General features: G+C 35.6%; 2 long non-coding RNA genes across 7 annotated transcripts in view; one reads left to right on the forward strand and one right to left on the reverse strand.

Moving 5' to 3' along the window:
* LOC140606500 (uncharacterized) overlaps positions 1-19,599 on the reverse strand; it is a 236,734-nt gene that overhangs the window by 167,139 nt on the left and 49,996 nt on the right. The window lies entirely within an intron of this gene.
* LOC140606501 (uncharacterized) lies at positions 482-14,571 on the forward strand. The gene is made up of 3 exons (XR_012008852.1): positions 482-699; positions 13,915-13,956; positions 14,446-14,571. It is a non-coding gene; the product is annotated as an uncharacterized lncRNA (long non-coding RNA).

The raw sequence follows: 19,599 nt of genomic DNA on the forward strand, positions 1-19,599 counted from the left end.
CTTTCATAGCCAAATAGCTGTATATTTCTAGATCTCCTGTCACAAAGCCAAACACACGGATCACAGCATCATATATACTAACTCACTAGGGCCAATTCAATATAGGCAAACCATATTGATGCCTCACTTTGGAGTGGGGAAAGTGATAAAATGACAAAATAGTAAATAAATAAAATGACCTGAAGAAGTGACCAAAACATTATATAAGAGTGTATCTTTAAACTATATTTTGATGGCTCTTAGGGCGGGAGTACTTTTTGTTGTTTTCTTTAAATAATTTTATTTTAAAGGCCTAGTCTATATCTGTTTGTATATACTTTTCACTGAATCTTAAAATCAACTTGTTATAAAAAATCCTTCATAAAATCATGGTTACATTGAGATAGTAGTAATGATAATTAACAGAGATTCTAGAATTATAGTTCATAGCAGAAATTTGTCATGATTCTAGATTCCTACAATTAACCATCTCTTACAAGAATCATTTGGGGAGTAAAAAGTTTTCCATATATAAAATTATGAAATATATAACTTAACTGATTATTAGTATTTCTCACCTTGCAGTATTTAATGGAGAAAGCAAAAATTATACATAATTGAGAATTGCTGATTTGATTGCTTTTTTGTTAACAGTCTGTGAAAACTTTTATGATTGTTTCATGCTGGGGCCTTATGAAATTACAAAAACTACAATAAGTGGTAAGAATTGTTTCAGAATTTCAGATACAGTCAAAATTGTAAATGGTTTATGTGCCTTTCAATCATATAAATGTCATAAATGGATTATTCATTGCTTTACTGTGTATCATAGAGAACTAAAGGAATCTATAGATGTTAGTGATGACTTCAGCTTGCCTCATACATTAAGGTCTATCTGAATCTCCTTTGAGCTCAGAACATAGTTTTTTCTTTTGTTTGTTTTGGTTTTCTTCCTTAAGGAGAAGAAATAGGAGGATAAAAACTTGTAAGTAATATTCCAGATGGGGATGGCTTATATTTATATTTTCAGAACTATTACACTGTGGTTTCTTTGTGTTGATCTTATTTTGTGGATTTTTCTGACAGAATTATGCCTGGGAATGTCCTTGTCTGAAATTCTAGTCGCTGGACATAGAGATGCCCCTTTTATACTATCATGCATCCCTCCCCTCCACCTAGAAAAAGTTATTTTCATGAGACAAAGTTATACTCTAAATCTAATTAGAAAATTCAACTGAAGTCTGCTGAAAAGTTCAGAAAAATACTCATTCATTTATGAATTCATTCATAAGACATTTATTAGAAGAAAGTACTAAACTAGGAACTTTGTTTAATACACTGGGAACTCAGACATACCAAATAAAAAGCTAATACACCACAAGTTGTGATGGTTTGTATATTCTGCATCTTCATAAAGGGTATAAAGTAGTAACTAGTCTAGAAGAGTTACTGGTGAAACGTGTGGTGGATCAGATTAATATGCTTTTGATCTTTGCAGTACATGCTATTCTTTCTTTCTTATTCTGGTGAAAAAAAAAATCACTCCAGGAGGTTTTTGGAAGGTATGTTTTGGATGATAGTGTTGTACAATGAATCAAGTCTGGCCAGTCAATGTCCTCATTCCCTTGGCCTCACAGATTAATGCAGCCAGAATAATTAGAGTTATCCTAGGGTCATTCACTGCGGTAACAAGAAAGATGCTTTCTTTCTGTTGTTGCTAAGCTGATTGAACACAGGCCTGCATCTGTTGGAGACCACACTTCCTACATATAGAGAATTTGCTTAAAAATAAAGCTGACTCAATGGGAAGCAGAGGTGAAAGATAAAAAGAGAGAAATAGCAATTCTGGGATGCTGATACCATTTATAAAGCCTGGATCCTACCATTTCTGTGAAGATCAATCTCTGGTTTTTTACTGTATGTGTTAATAATATCCCTTCTGGGCTAACATTAATTTATGTTGGTTTTTTTACTTGCAACTAGAGCCCAGTAATTTCACTATAACTTAGAAAAGAGACATAGAGAAAAATAGTTCTATAAGAAAGGGGCACAGGATACTCCATGAGGGGTATAGCATTTAATGTATTTATTTATTCACTAATATTAAGTGAGATCTTCCTCTGTGCCTTACAGTGTGACAGATGCTAAATGTCTAATATCCCAGAACATCAGACATGTTCCTGCCTTCATCAACTGATGTTTGTGGCAGGAAAGTAATAGAGAAGATTTCTAAAAAGTTAGTTAGTTGTTAGTTAGTTAGTTAGTTAGTTAGTTAGTTAGTTATAGCAGCACAATCTGACAATGGCCTTGAAGGGAATAAACAAGATACTAGGTTGAAACTACATAGTTAAGAAAGGTTTCTCAGAGGAGGAGGTGACATTCACACTCCACCTGAAGAATGAAAAGGGGCATCCATGCAGAGATCGTGGAGAAGAGGAATGTGTATATTATATAGAGATGGAGGTGATGTGCAAATAATTATATAAAACAATATACAGGAAATATTTATTATAATAAGGCCAAGTTCTATGGGCTCAGGCTTCTAAAATTTTTTTGAATGGGGGCCATATTTACTCTTCCAAAACCTGGGGCAATTCACCTCATCCTGGTTATTTTTATTCACTACGTTAGAATTTTCTTGGCATTTGTACATTATTATTATTATTAATTATTCATAAATAACTGAGCTATTAACATACTTCAATAAATCCTGTTGTTTCTGAGATGACAATTTTGTGATGGATCAGGGCTATTTGGAGCAAAGTGCAGAGGAGGAATCTTCAGTATTCAAAGAGTTGAAGGACTCTCTAAAACAGAAACCATGTAGTTCTAAATTTCAAATGGTTGTAATTCTCTATGTACCTTACCTGGCAGCTCAGAGCCATGGCAGGCAAGTTTTAGCAATGGTCTTACTTAGCCATTTCCCACTAACATGATTTCTCTAGAGCACTAATATTCTGTCCAGTTTATTGCTGACTGCATCATTTGTGTTCTTTCTAACAATAGTTGGCAGTGGTGAAAAGGGTAGACAGGAAGAAAAGGGGAGAAAATAAGAAAGAACACTGGGTACATTTGAGGCACATCCTTGGTTGAACTCTTCCTGGCATTTTCTCTCTTGTCTGGTTCTGCAGAGTAAGCAAGTTAATTCCTGCCCTGAAATCATTTTGTGAAAGGTTTACATCTTGACATCTGCTGAGTCATAACATCAAAACGGTTTTCCCATGTTGATTGTAAGATAAATCAGGTAGACTCTTTGGTGGTAGTATTGATTCTGCATTAATCACTCAATTCCCTGTGCAACTTTCCTAAAGTGTATGAGCCTGTTATTTTTTTCTAGAAGGATGAGGTAGAAATGGGTGCTTATATAGATATGAATGTAACACTGGTAAATCTAAGTTTTTAGTAAGTTGTAAAATAAGCATGTAACTTTTTGTTGTTGCCAGATGGTTGGTTTGCTTTCTTTTACTTGATTGATTCATCATCTTTAATATGTCAAAATTTTTATTGCTTGGGGAGCCCAGGTGGCTCAGTGGTTTAGCACTGCCTTCAGCCTGGGGTGTGGTCCTGAAGACCTGGGATGGAGTCCCACATCGGGCTCTCTGCATGGAGCCTGCTTCTCCCTCTGCCTGTGTCTCTGCCTCTCTCTCTCTCTGTGTGTCTCTCATGAATAGATAAGATCTTTAATTAAATCAATCAATCAATAAATAAAATTTTTATTGCTTAAATTATAATTCCCACCTGAATACTGACAAATAGTAGTGATATTCAATTGATTCTCATTTAATTATGTAAATGGTAATGATATGATTTCTTTCAGCTATTGAGATCCCAACGCACTAGATTTTCTTCACAGTCTCTAGCATCACAGAAGAAGATAAATATAGAATTTTATTGTAAATTCAACATTTATAAAAGTAACAAAAAGTAAGACAATAGAAAATGTTTGCCTTCAACAGCAAATTCCCTCTTATTAGAAAGGAAATGTCATTTCTTTTATTTTTTTATTATTTTTTAAAGATTTTATTTATTTATTCATGATAGTCACAGAGAGAGAGAGAGAGAGAGGAAGAGAGAGAGGCAGAGACACAGGCAGAGGGAGAAGCAGGCTCCATGCAGGGAGCCCGACGTGGGACCCAATCCTGGGTCTCCAGGATTGCGCCCTGGGCCAAAGGCAGGCACTAAACTGCTGTGCCACCCAGGCATCCCAATGTCATTTCTTCTAAAGCCTAACATTTAATATTATAGATTTGAAATCACTTCCTTTGGATAAGATAGACACTTGATTAATTTTACTTTATTTATGCTACTTATTACTAGGATATTTTTAAAGCAATGCATGCCAATTTGGAAGAATATTTGAAAATTAATATCATACAAGGAATAGAATACTTAGCTTCTAATTAAGGCATAGACAATTATAAGAGATTGTCTCTTTTCCCCAACAGTCAAATTAAGACAAATAAATTACAAAAATTCAGTTTTTCTGAACTCATCAGATAGTTTTAGATGCAAAGAAACTATGATATGAGCTCTAGAGAGTTATGATTTTTTTATAAGACAGAGAATCTATACATATTTCCTCATGAGAGAATGGGGAATTTGCCATTAATGGAAGTAGGAAGAAACAAGCTGAATATACTTTTAAGAGCTGCATCTTGGCTTACATTAAAAATTAGAATTTCAGGAAATCCCAGGCATAGAAAAAGTCTGTCCTCATTCATCAACTCTTCCATGGTCTTCACTATTTGGTTTAGGTCTTATGTCAAGGGCTGGGGTGTCAAACAGGAGAATTGAGAAAGAGACTGTCACTAAGGCTTGTGTGGCCTCCCACAACTACAAAGAAACTGCCTTCTGAAGATGGAAACAGAGCAAAATACCTGAGGACATAAATCCAAGGCATACAGATTTTATCTGGGAAGCAGTTGAAACAAAGTAATAATATCATATCAGCTGAAATTTTGTCTCAGTGTACAAAGCCTGAAGTAGGTTTTGAGACCAAAGGAAAATCCTCAGAAACCAAACAATCTGCCTATTTTAGTAGAAATCACAGAGAAGTATTCCACAACTTGGAAATCTCACAACTCAACTATAAAGCACAGAGTTAACTCAAGAATCTCACAAGTTCTCAGACCCCAAGCCTCACAGAAGGAAAAAGATCTGTGCTCAATTTCTAAACATGAGGAAACAGAAATGAAGGAACACAAACTAAAGCCATTCAGACTGGGTATGTCAAAAATCCCAGGCCTAGCTCAATACAAGTGAAATTGAATGAGGCCTCAGTTATAGCAGTTTATCACAAGAAGGTATATTCTTTTTTTCTAAATGTAAATATAATTTATTTCTGTCTATACTATTCTTTTACGCAAAAGACAATCGTCTAATAACAAATTTACAAAACCCATAAAGAAGCAGAGAGAGAGAGTAAGAGAGAGAGAGGTCCATAGTCAAGAAAGGAAATAGTCAATAAAAGTAGATGCAGAGATGGTGCAATATTAAAATTATCATTCAACAACTTCACGATAACTGTTATTTAAAAAAAAGAACTCTGGAAGTTGTGAGGAAGTAGAAGTCTTAAAATAAATTAATTAAATGAAAACAGGCAAAAAATAATAAAAGTACTAACGTATATAGTTGAAAATGTGATAAATATAAGTATATAAAGAATTTTAGTAGAGATGTAGGAACTGTAATATCTGAAATGAAAATTCATTATATGCATTTATTTTATTGTTTTAATATTTTATTTATTTATTCATGAGAGAAACACAGAGAGAGGCAAAAACATAGGCAGAGGGAGAAGCAGGCTCCCTATGGGGAGCTTGATTTAGGACCAGATCCTAGGACCCCAGGATCATGACCTGAGCCCAAGTCAGACACTCAACCATTGAGCCACCCAGGCATCTCCATCATATGCATTTAATAGCAAATAGAATTCAGTAGAGAAAAGAATTAGAGAATTTTAATACAGAGCAATAGAAAGCATCAAACAGAAGCATAAAGAGGAAGAAAAAAGTCTGAAAAAACAGAACATAGAACAGATCTGTCAAAGATCAAATGATCTCACATGTGTGTAATGAAATCCCCAGAAAGAAAGGAAATCGAAAATGGAGAAAACAACATATTTCAAGAGATAATGAAACAACACCATGGATATAGCCTTAAATCATTATATTGATCAGAGTAAGACACATACACACATGATCAATTCTATCATTCCATTTCTATAACCTCTAAGAGCAAATGAAGCTAATTTATAATGATCAAAGATGGGGAATGGTTGTATCACGAAGATGCAGGGAAGACAAAAAGGGGCAAAATGAATTTTCTTTGGTTATAAAAATATCTTGTCTTGTTTTCTGAGAGTTTTCAAGGATATATAGAATTGTTGAACTGAACTGAACACTAAGGATATGTGTGTGATTTTCAGTCAAAAAAAATTGTAAGCAGGGAAAATAAAGAATTTTATAGAATGCTCACCCAGGAAATACCATGGCTAATCCTTTTTTTTTTTGCGCTTTATTCCTTCAATGGGGATACATATTATGATAGTAATAATGAAAATAATGTTTTATACATCTAGTTAGCATGGTTTCATATAAACATGTTTCCATTTATATGTACAAGGAAATCAATAAACCTTGCAATGTACCTAGGATTACAATAGGAGAAGACCACATTTCTATCTATTTCAACAAAGGATTTAGGTACATGCCATTTTGGTTAAGATGTTGCCATAATTAGCTTACAGAAAAGAATAAGGTTAGAAAAAGAATAAAAGTTTTCTTTTGGAGCCTAAGGAAAAGGAATATGATGAAGCCTAAGGAAAAGGAATATAAAGATGACTAACTAAGGTTAAGGAACTTAACCTTAAGATTAACCCAGAAACTAGGATACCTAACCACATACTCTGTACCCTTAATGAACTTGGGTCATATTGTCTCACTGAAATCCATCTTCTTAATTCTCTCAGAGGTCCATTTTCTTAATGATTTGTGTTAACTGGCTTCTTTTCAGAGTTGACTTATCCTAAATATTGTCATGAATTTATTTGATGGCCCTATATTATGGCTCCAAAGCCATGAAGCTTGCCCTATAACTTTTTAGTTTCTGTCCACTGTTTCTGACCTATCCAGCATCTTAAGTAAAATATTAAGTGCCAATGAAAGAAATGGGCTCAACATAAGAATCAAATTTAATGTAGCTTCAAGACACAGTGTAAGACAACGTATAGACCCACATCCTATTCAAGAGTATATTTCATACCCAGAATTGCAGGACTTTTAAACATTTGCCAGGGGAATTTCAGAATGACTCAAGACTAGTAATTGGTATGTGTCTCCTGTCCATCTGCTTCACGTATGGGTATATTTAATGTTGGCTTCTTGTTTTTCTCTGTTTCCCTGCTCTATCATAGTTTGGAAGATGAGGAATGAGGAGTAGATGATTTGTTTCTTTATAGTTCTCCTTATCAAGGAGATGCACTTACAAAGCTAAGATTCCTAGGCTTTGAGACTGCAGACATGATTAGATAAACAGAGACTTTTGGGGGGTTTGAAAAACAATAGGTGTATTTTGCATGAGGACACCAGTGATTGGTCTAGAGGGAAGACTGTGATAATTGACTGTTATTCTGGCACAAATTAATTGCTTCCATGTGTCCACACTCCTTACCCTGTATTCTTGGGTTTTACATCCATACTCTGACTCTGGAATGGCCTTTTAACTTCTTTGGACTAATGGGACATGGCTAAAGTGACTGTATGCAGGTTCTGTGTCTGGGCCTCAGAAGGCTTTGCGTGTTTAGCATGATTTCTTGCGCTTTTGAGCTTGCTTGCACTTATGCTTCATACCAGGCTAGACTGTTGGGAGGATACGAGAGACATTCAGAAATAAGACAAATGGAAGAGAACCCAGGTGATCCAATGGACAACCCGCCATGCCCCAGAAACAGAGGTGCCTACTTGATTCACAGCTGATCAAAGCCTCATGATGGAGCCAAGACAAGAAGCATTTGGTTTACCAGTTATAAAGAATCAAAAGTTAAAACTTAAATATTATTTGAAGATATTAAGTTTTTGGATAGTTATTCAGTAATTCCCAATAGTAATACCATCAAATTCCTCTGTATTGTGTTATACTCACTCTCAGAAGTCATAGCTCACTGACACAGTTACTTCATACCCTAATTTTAAATTCTTATTAATTTTTACTGTATCTGAATTAATTCATCTAAGTCTAGATATTCATCTTCTGAAATATAAGGTGTGCTGAGAGAAGGAGATCAGGTAATAAACAGTACATTGCTGCCTCTAAAACCACAAGCAGTTATATTCCAGAGAAAGGTAGGTAATCAAGGAGAAAAAGTGTGGCCATTTTTTTCTATTATATTATATTAGAGCTACTTTTGTACTACTTAAAAAACAAAAAAGAAGAGTCAATAAATTGAAAAATGTATATATTCCATAGTTTATATTCTCTGATCACAATGCAAAAACTAAGAAATAAATAAGGTACTGCACAATTATATTTGAATTAAAAAAAATATTTAGTTTCCTAGAATTCAGTGGGGATGGGGAGATGCTGCTTAGCATCATTTTGTTAAATACAGATTTTTAACCATAATAAGAGACTTTGGAAGGCAAATCATAATAGCAACACATCCAAATGAACGAGATCCATCTTTTCTCACATATAACTAATAGTTTTAAATATTTCCATTTTTCAAAATTTTGATAAAAAAGTAAAGTAGGTATTCAATGAAAAAAAGAGAGAAATAACAAAATAAATCCCAACCCAAATCAATGTAATGTTGGGGGTAAAACAATGAAGATAAAAAAAATTGCAGAATTTAAAAAAATATAAAGTGGGAAATGAGTGGTCAATAGGACAAAGGAAAATGTATAAATAATAAGATGGCACATTACAAAATAGTGAACATGTTTTGAACAAATAGTTGGAAAAAATGGGAAAATACAAAGTAGAAAGAATATTAAACTAAATAGATATTGAAGAAACTATTAAATAGAAAAAAAACAAATCTCTAGGTATGAATTGGCAAAGTAAACATTTCTTCAGTTCTGAAAGCAGTAAGAAAGAAGAAAGAGAAAAACAGAAATTGATATTTCATCTTTCGTAATAATAGTATTTAAAGATAAAATCTAAACTAAGCATAAAATGCAGTGAAAAATTTTTGGAAAAAAAAACAAAAGAAATCAGGCAGTATAGTGAAATGCTTATCAGGTGAAGAAGGACACCAAATTGGGACTTCCTCAAGAGCACAGGTATCTCCAAAGTAGGCACACATAAGAAGGGCAGGACCTGGAAGTATTTGTGTAAGTCCAGCACTAAGTGTCTAGTTTTGAAGCCTCCTTGGCTCTGGTTTGAACCCACAGTAAGTTAAGGGAAGTAGTGCTGAAGAGGGCATGGCATCAAGAGGGAGATTCATAGACATCTATATTTATATTTGCTAAACTTGGCAACCCACTTATAGCTACTCATCTTTGTCAACTGAAACAATATAATTATCTATTAGATACAGTTAAAATCCCTGATTCAAATAGAGGTTTGTTTGTGAGCAGCTTTTACTAGCCAAGATATTGTCCTGGCTCCTCCTTAATACCAAGTGTTCACACAATACCACTTATTTGGGAAGAATTCATCATATATAAAAATAAGTAGTAGTAAAATAAACAAACCTAAAAACTCAGACTCTATATACAAACACCATTAAAAAAATCCAGAAACACAGGGGAAAAGGTACATAGAACTTATACAGCATTAAGAATTTGATGAGAAATTGGAAATCAGGAAATACTTACCAATGTACTGAGGCCATCATCATCAGACAAAAACATATCAGACACACACACACACACACACACACACACACACACATACACGCATACACACTACAGAGCAATATCTCTTATAGACATGGATTCAAAATATCTCAACTTTAAAAATTTCTAAAATTTTAGTAAATTGAATCCAACAATATGCAAGATGGATATTGCATCATGACAAATGGCATTTACCTACAGTGCAAAGTTAATTTAACATAGAAAAGTCAATAATGTGAAAGAGGATTCTGGGAAGATGATGAAGTAGGAAGTGCCAGAAATCTTTGTCCTCAGCTCGACAACAATTGCACTGGAAGAATGTATCTGATACAACTATTTTAGAACTCTGGAGTCTATCAAAGTCTTACAACTTCCTGGAGAAGACTTGGAGAGTAAATTGTGGTTCATTTCAGTCAATTTCAGCTCTTAGCACAGTAACAGCTTACAACCTCCCTGACCCTAGCCATGTGGCAAACAGCTATGTACATGTTCCTAGAGCATCTTGCACACAGCTTGCAGGATCCAGGAACAACAAAAAGGAACCTGTCCTCCAGATACCAGGAACCTATTCTCTGACCTCTGATTGCTGCTTCTAATCGCAGAGCTGTAGCCAAGAAGGTGAGCAGATACTATTGTTGCAACTCTCCACCCCTCTTATTGTTGCAAGCCCTTCCCTAGTGACTAAAGTGACTTCCAGGGGATTTAGATTTAAAGAGTCAGTGCCCAGCATCCCCCCTTTGACTATTTTCTTTTCCCCCTTTTTGGGAGCCAAATACTAATGGCTTTGTTATTCACAAGCAACTGCATATAGGGGGAAAATTAGAAAGTGAGTATGTATGCCTAGGGAAAAGTCTCAGAAAAGACCTGAGAAAACCTTTAAGTTTATATACCACAAGCTAATCTAAGCACAGAGATAGCCTTACAACAATAAAGATAAATAAAATAAGTAAAAGACAAAACAATAAAACCTGGTGAAAGGGCAGAATCTGATTTCCAGAGTTGCCATATTATTAGATTTGCACACCCTTATTCACTGCAGCATTATTCACAATAGCTAAAAGGTAGAAGCAACCTAAGTGTCCACTGACTAACAACTAAAATGGTATATATACGCACAATGGAATTGAATATTACTCAGTCTTAAAAGGGAAAGGGATTCTGGCATAGGCTATAACATGGATGAATCGTGAGGACATTGTGCTAAGTTAAATATGCCAGTCACAAAAAGACAAATACTGTATGGTTTTACTTGCATGAAGTACTTAAAATAGTCATAGTTATGAAGATAGGAAACAGAATGGTGGTTGCCAGGGACTATGGGGAGAGGGGAATGGGGAGTTACTGTTTAATGGGCAAAAATTTGTTTTGCAAGATGAAAAGAGTTACTGAGATGGATGGACAGCATTACGAATGTACTTAATACTGCTGAGCTGTATACTTAGACGTGGTTAAAATGGTGGATTTCATTTTGTGTGTATTTTACTGTAATAAAAAAGTAGGAAAGGGGTGCCCAGGTGGATCAGTCAGTTAGACACCGGACTCATGGTTTCGGCTCAGGTCATGGTCTCAGGGTAGTAAAATTGAGCCCTGTGTGGGTCTCTTTGCTAGGTATGGAGTCTGCTTAAGATTCTCTCTCTCCCTCTCCGTCTGCCCCTCTTTAACCTTCTCCCACATATCCTCAATCTCTCTCTCAAAAAAAAAAAAAAAAAAAGGAAAAATCAATAATTCCATTCAGCATATTAACAAACTAAAAAGAAATCTATTATTTTAATAGACTCACATAAGAGTATTACCAAACCTACTATCCATTTCTGATTAAGTCTTTCAGGAAACTAGGTATAAAGGAGATCATTAACCTGATTAAAAGACATCTACAAAAAAAATTACAGTTATCATCATTCATGGTAAAAGACTGAATCCTTCTTCCATAAGATTTAAAGCAAGTCAAGGGTGTCTCTTCCTACCACTCATACTCAGGCTAAACGATCTAGTTGTACAACAAGGCCAGAACAGACATAAAAGTATACAGGTTAGGATAGGAAGAAGTAAAATTATTTTTAGTTGCAGACTGCATAGGAGTTTATATAAAAAATCTAAACAAATATACATACAGATCAGTAGCCATTTGTGTCATTATATCATGATAAATTCAATAATTTGATCATGCTAAACTGATGAAAACTGAGGTTTATTTATTTAACAAATATTTATGAAGCATCAAGAATAGTACATAAATACTATTCACAACAATGTGCCTCTTGGAAAACAGTAAATAAAAATCTCTGCCCTGTTGCAGCTTATATTTTAGTGTGTGTGTGTGTGTGTGTGTGTGTGTGTGTGGCAGATAAAAGGCAAAATAAATACATAATGAAAAGTGTAACAGAAGACCATGAGCACTATGGAAAAAATACAGTGGAGAAGGGGGCTTGTGTTGAAGAGTGGGGACATTTGTAATTTCATAGGAAGATCAAAGATACCTTCCCTGAAAACACATGAAGGCGTTGAGGGAACAGCTCTGCACCTAGCTGGTGAAGTGTGGATACATCCTCTGTACTGATCTCCTTCACTTTAATAACTACTGTGCAGGAAGAGGATTGGGGGATGCTGAAATAATATGTATGTGGAATTTCTCCATTGTGTTGTATTTGTTTTTGTTTTTTTTTATTCACTGTAAAGTATGGAGATGCTGAATCACAATTAAGAGTCAAGAAGAGCGGCACCAGGGTGGCTCAGTGGTTGAGCGTCTGCCCTTGGCTCAGGTCATGATCCCGGGGTCCTGGGATCAAGTCCTGCATCAGGCTCCCTACAGGGAACCTACTTCTCCCTCTGCTAGTGTTTCTGCCTCTTTCTTTGTGTCTCTAATGAATAAATAAATAAATCTTTAGAAAAAGAAAGAGTCAAAAAGAATAGGGGCGCTTGGGAGCCTAGTTGGTTAAGCATCTGCCTTTGGCTCAGGGTCCTGATTGAGCCCTGCATCCATCTCCCTGCTCAGCAGGAAGTCTGCTTCTCCCTCTCCCTCTGCTGCTCCCTCTGGTTGTGCTCTCTATGTGTCTCTCTTTCTCTGTCAAATAAATAAAGTCTTAAAAAAAAGAGTAAAAAGGAATGAAACTCAATTTCCACCCTATAGGGACATGGATGTTGTCAAGCATGTATCCAGTTCTTTTCTAGTTCTCTCTCACCACAAGGATACTTTTCAGAAGGAAGAAAGTAGTTGATTTTCAAGCAGTAAAGAGGACTAGGCAAGCATGTTACCATGCTCAATCCACAAGCACATCTGTGTCAGAAATATCATCAGACTGCACTCCTGAGCCTGTCTCTCCCTACATTGAGCAGACTGGCAGTGCTCTGGTTAACTTTGAAGTGACTGCACTGTGATGTTTTTAGGGTGAGCCCAGTGAAAACAGCACAAAATTCTTGCTTCCCTAACAACCCTTGATGGACCTCTGTAGTGCTACATTATTTATGTGACCACAGGGCAGGAAAATGGACTCCTTCAGGAATCAGGGAGACATTTTGGGAAAACAAAACAATGCTTTTGACATCTGGCATGTAAAATATTGTATCAACATTTGCTTTATTCTTATAGCTTTATAAATCTAAGCTGTGTTTTATTACCTAAGTAATTACCTAAGTAAATTCAAGTACTTTCTTGTAGTTCATAAGATTCTGCGATATGGGGAAAAAATGACTATAATGGCCTAACCCTTAATAGTGGCTCTTTTTAGGGTATGAAAAAAATGCTTACTTGCATTGCTCTTCTGAACATTTCTGTGTTGTGCAAACTTTCAGCAGGAACCATGGATTAGTTTTGTAATGGGGAAAATCTTTATTAACATAGTTTATATTCATATAATAGTCTCCTTCTGTTCAAATCATGGATTGAAATTGTATCAAGAATGGTATTAAAAAAAAAGAATGGTATTAAGAATCAATACTTATATTAAAATCTGGGCACCTCGAATATTTGTCTGGGCACCTCGAATATTTGATTACTCTAATTCCTGCCAATTTTATCTTCTAAGTGTCTCGTATTGTTTCTCTAATCTCTGTTTCATTCACTAACACCAGTGCCTTGCCCTTATTATTCAAATTGCAGACCATAGATGAGCAACCAAGACCTCACGTGGAATATTCAAAGGTTAGTGCAAGAGACAGAATTGAAAACCCAAGTTCATAATGAAGTGTATTTTACTTGACTTAGATCATAATTAATTTTGCCAAAGGTAATCAGGGATCTTTAATAGAAACCTAGGAAGATGCCCTTATTTGGTGCAGAACAGCTGAGAAGAATATAGTGGTGATGACAATAATAACACACTAGCATTTATTGAGAGAGGCAGGTGGAGGGGAGGCGAGAGAATGAGTGAGTTGGTTGGAATGCACCAACCAAAAGGTCTGCGAGTGGAACACTCTCAAAAATGTTAATATCAATGGCTATCTATTTCAGACACAAGATTTCTTTTTCTTGTCTTCCTTTTTTTTTTTTTTTTTCTTGGCAGGTTCCCTTTGAGACTTTATGAAATTTATGGAATTACCCCTTGAAATTTTAGTCAGATTTAGTTGTCCAAAAGGATTACATTTACAGTAGTATAAAGCTCTATTTTACTTAGTCTTTATCTCTTTTTAGATTTCCATTCAGAGCCAAGATGGTTGCCAGCATGTCCAGTATGCAAATATGTTACTGACAGGGACAGTCTCAAGTGGGGAAATGTCTATCCACATCTTTTCCCTTCCATACTTCATAGACAATATGGTAAGCTTGAAAGTACATGTGATATAATATTAATGAAGGAAAAAAAGCACAAGACCATAAAAATTTACTTTTTTTTTTTTTTTTTTAAAGATTTTATTTATTTATTCATGATAGTCACAGAGAGAGAGAGAGAGGCAGAGACACAGGCAGAGGGAGAAGCAGGCTCCATGCAGGGAGCCCGACGTGGGATTCGATCCCGAGTCTCCAGGATCGCGCCCTGGGCCAAAGGCAGGCGCCAAACCGCTGCGCCACCCAGGGATCCCAATTTACTTTTAATTATAGGTAAATACATAGAGACAGAAATTCTAAAATATTTACAATAATCATTGCCAGCTAAGGAAATACATATTATCTTTATTTTTGCTATAATATTTCCCAACTTCCAAAATAAGCATGTATTTTATAGTAAAAAAAAAAGTTACTAAAATATAAAGTGAAAAAACATAGCACGGATTATTGAGGCAATAGAATGTAAAATTCAAGAAACAGGTTCAGTGGATGAAGGAATCCCTTCTGAACTGTAATGGGTGGCCCTAATCCTGGACCCAGAAGATTCAATAGAATTTAGGAAAAGAGGGAAGAATAGAGCATTCTTCAGAGATGGAACCGTATGAGAAAAAACACACACAAAGTGAAAACGCTTGAGTTGTATTAATCTGTTTAGCAGAAGCATCTCTATAACTTTTAAAATGCCCATCGATGTATTCAGTAAGCATGTATTGAGGCCCTATATTGTGCTAGACCCCTACGTGCTAAAAACAAAAAGCTGGGTACAGTATAGCTCTTGTCCTTAAGTGGCTTATGAATTTAGTAGAGCCATCAGATGAGTCAATAATTGCAGTATGGTAAATACCAAGGTAGACATAATTCTATCATATGGTGGAAATGCAGCTAGGTCTCTAACCCAGACTTTGAGATCGAGGACAGTTTTCTAGGGGAGGTCATATTGAAACTGAGATTTTAAATATCAGCAGGCTGAAGATGGCAACTCTAGACAGAACATCCAGCAGTTTGGAAACCATAATGTACAACAGGGGACAGGAATGCAGATAGTTTGTTGTGGCAAGGTCAAAGAGCTGAGAAAGAGAGGAGAATTATAAACCTAGGGCAAGATTCCAGAGGACATTCCCTGAAATATTTGTTGGCGTGAAATAATTGTGGATTTAATGAGTGCTGTATAAGCACATGCATCCCTGGCCGAGGAGTGCATTTAACTGCTGTAACAAATACATTATATACAGTGACCGTTGCTGTCCTGTCCTCCTTTTACCAGGATATAAGTTTTAAAATAGTATGAAATGATGCAATAGGTAGGAAAGACAAAGATCTTATCCCGAGGGCTTGAAAAGCTAGTTTGGGAGAAAAGACACGAATGAAAATGACCCAGAGACAAGGAGGAGAACAGACTGGAGGTAGAAGTGGTGGTCTTGGTATTGACAATTTTTAAGTCCTTAAAGGTGTTTACCAATGAAATGTCTCCTGGAGACTCTTCAGTACTAAAGGAGAACAGACAGTCACTTCTATTAGCCTCTATAATCTTTAAGAAATAAAACTCTGGGGCAATGAGTTTATTTCTAAGAGAAGTTAAAAAGATTCTGGTGATGATAGGAACTGAATGTCAATCACATAGGGTTCTCTCCGTTGGCATATCACCTCCTGTTTTGATTTCATTACCAGTGTGGGCATAGCACCCTAGCAGATAGAACTTCTCAAGTACAGTAGGACATATATTCATTGGCCTGAGGAGCAGCCCACACTTCTCCAAATAAAAAGGAAGTAGTGTTCTTCAAACAGGATTAGTTTAAATGGTCCAGCTTAAAAATACTTTTACGCAGCTGAGCCTTTAGAGGCTGCTAGGCACTTAAAAGTTGGAAACAAGCTCCATGGACTAGAGACTTGGAAATCTTCCATTTCAAGCAGCAGAATGCATTGCAGGAGACCTTAAACAGGATCTTGGAGGAAGTTGCCTAGAAACTATAAACTCAAAGTCCAGTGAGAGTTTACAAGCCTCTTGGCAAAGTTCGCCTTATTCTTTGTTAAGACATATTGCTCTGAGTTTAAATTTAGGACACCTAAATAAAATAAAAACTAAAAAATGTCTCCTCCCTTGCCTCTTGCCTCTATTCCACCACTGAATGGATGATACTAGTTAAAGAACCAAACCAGAACTTTACTTTCTTTTCTTTTAAGATTGTTATTTATTTATTTACTTATTTATGAGAGACACACAGAGAGAGGCAGAAACACAGGCAGAGGGAGAAGCAGGCTCCATGCAAGGAGCCCAGTGTGGGACTCGACCCCAGAAATCCGGGATCACACCCTGAGCCAAAGTCAGACGCTCAACCCCTGAGCCATCCAGGTGTCCCTTACTATTATCTATGCTCTTGAAATTATTTCCATCTATTTAATCTGTATGTATGATTGGAATTCTGTAATTCTGTATCAAGACATGTTACTGCACATCTCTTCCCATCTGCATTGGGACACACATTTTGTCTTAAGATGAAATTAATCATAAGTGATAGGATAAAAATATATATGAATGAAAACAACTAATTTCCTAAAATGTGCAGAGAAGAATTAACATAGAAAGGCCTGCTTGTAAGGTTCACTCTTGGCTTGTGTCTAGGAACTTGGATGTGGAAGACTTCCCACTATTCTCAGAATCAGAAAAGAATGGTTTGCTCCACCTAAACTGTACAAGCAATGTGGTTTATGCTAAACACCTGTTTTCCTTCTGTGGATTTTGGATTTTTGGTGCATGCTAACCAGAGGGTGACGATGTGAACTTCTCCATTAAAAACTTGAGGCACTTTAGGCACTGAATGAGCTTTCCTAGGAGACAACACTTCAGATGTGTCATCACTATCAGATGCTGTAGGAATGAAGCATGCTGTATGTGTGACTCCATGGGGAGAACATGCTTGTAAGCTTGGGCCTAGTTTCTCTCAATTTTGTCCCATGTACTTCATTCTTTGTTGCATTTACTCTTTATTCTTTTGTTGTAATAAATCTTGTGCTGATTGTTGTGTTTATCTAGCAAATCACTGAATCTGGAGTTGTCTTGGGCCTCCCAACACAGTATTATATAAGCTCAGTGACTTAAAAGAATATATAAAGTATAAAAGGGGCCTTGTCTTAAGTAACACTTACCTTGGATTTCTTCTTGCTGGCTTTGAAGATTAAGGACTGCTTTCCAATTTGATACTTTCAATGTTTAAATCCTATAAATTTACTCCCTAAATTTTAATTTACAGTGTCTGGGAACTGTATATACTAGAGAGTAGAGTAAATCTCTAGTTTATGTCTTTCAATGACTTCAACTTTTGATGGTGAACCACAGATAGGGGTTTTTGGTTACATATTAATGCATATAAATTTGACCCTCCTTAAGATTTTTTTGTTGTTATTTTCAAGCAGTGACACTGTATACTTCTTTTTAAATATATTTACAGCATAATGAGCGTATGGGAACCCTTCTATAAATACACTTAAAGACTAAACGTAAAAATAGGGTGAATATAGAAACTGACATGCATAATTCATGGATGATAAGGTATTATGCAAGTTCCATGCTCTAGAGAATGGTTACATAAAATTTTAATGAATGTTTTGGCAACCCAAAACTCATCTTAGCTCTTGAGTAACACAGGGGAATATCACTTTTCTCAAAGGTGGATCTGGGCAACTAAATCACAAGTTGTCAAGGAGATAAGTTCATTAAGGTTCTTAACAGACCTGCAGGATATTGGACTGAATTTCTCTCTATCTTGTAGTCTTCACTACAAGTATCTGTTTAATACTTGTGTTTTTTAAAAGAGTAAAAATAGCATTTCTCAAAGAGGCCCATTAAATATATATTAATATCAGTGCCAAAATTATTGTTAGTAATAATACATTGCAAAATATCCAATACTGGCTGCATTTGATGTTTAAACCATGTAGACTGAAAGGAATAAATTGTTCTATTTAGGGTGAGTATTCTTTAAATTGTTTCTAGAATTTTGGCATGAGATTTTAGTAAGTATGGGTAGAAGTTGGTGATACTTCATTAGCAGCAAGATTTATTGATGAAAATATTGTGGTTTACCTAACATTCATGATAGAGAAATAAAGCTTTTTAACAGAAGACACAGATTACATATAGGGTTCAAAATGCCCCTCATCAATATTATGTATACACAAAATGTGTATATAGTTTTAAATATTTTTTATTATGGATTTTTTCATTTTATGCTTATATCTAGAAGCACTTGTCATTTTGGGGACAAGATTCTGAAAAATCATAGGAAACCATGGAGTCATACCCTCAATGAGTTACTCTAGGCAAACCTGTGTTTGTAGCAAAGACTTTTAGTGAAAAACAAGGAGGTAAAAAGCAAACCAGAGTGAAGATAGAAAGTACAGTTACATTTGGGGAGGGGAACATTTTCCCTTTACTTTTATCCACGAACTATATTTGTAAACTAAAAGAGTTTTGATCCTGATATTTTTCTTTGATATAAAATCGATCAAGTGAAGATTGATTGATTCAATTATAGCTCATGGATCTTTCAGAGATGTTATTTGAAAGAGACAGAATGCCTTCACAGGCTAAAAAAGGAAATTCTCTTATGCAGTTACTGAAAATTATATTATTGAAGAAACCACTAGTGATGTTAAGTGAAGAAAGAGAGCAAATTGTTATATGGGATGTGTTTTACCTGTCTGAAGCAGCCAGCGCCTCAGGGAAGGGAAGCCATCTAATTATAAGCAATGGCTACCTCTGGATGTTGAGTCTGTACTCTTTAGAATACAGGAAATTGTAGCAAATGAACAGGTATGATTTTATAATCTGAAATAATATATTCCCTTTTTCCAAAAAAAGTAGGGAACGTGTGTCTAAAGCAAACATGCAGATAGACATACCCCAGGGCAAGCTTACATCCACATCTTGCTCTTTCTGGCTTGGCTTTCTTGTGATTAAAACTAATGAGCTCCCACCCTTGACATCTGATCTCCCCTTCTGCAACTAACTTCAACTTTAGA

This window comes from Canis lupus, chromosome 16, assembly GCF_048164855.1.
Source record: "Canis lupus baileyi chromosome 16, mCanLup2.hap1, whole genome shotgun sequence".
NCBI classification, from domain to species: Eukaryota; Metazoa; Chordata; class Mammalia; order Carnivora; family Canidae; genus Canis; species Canis lupus.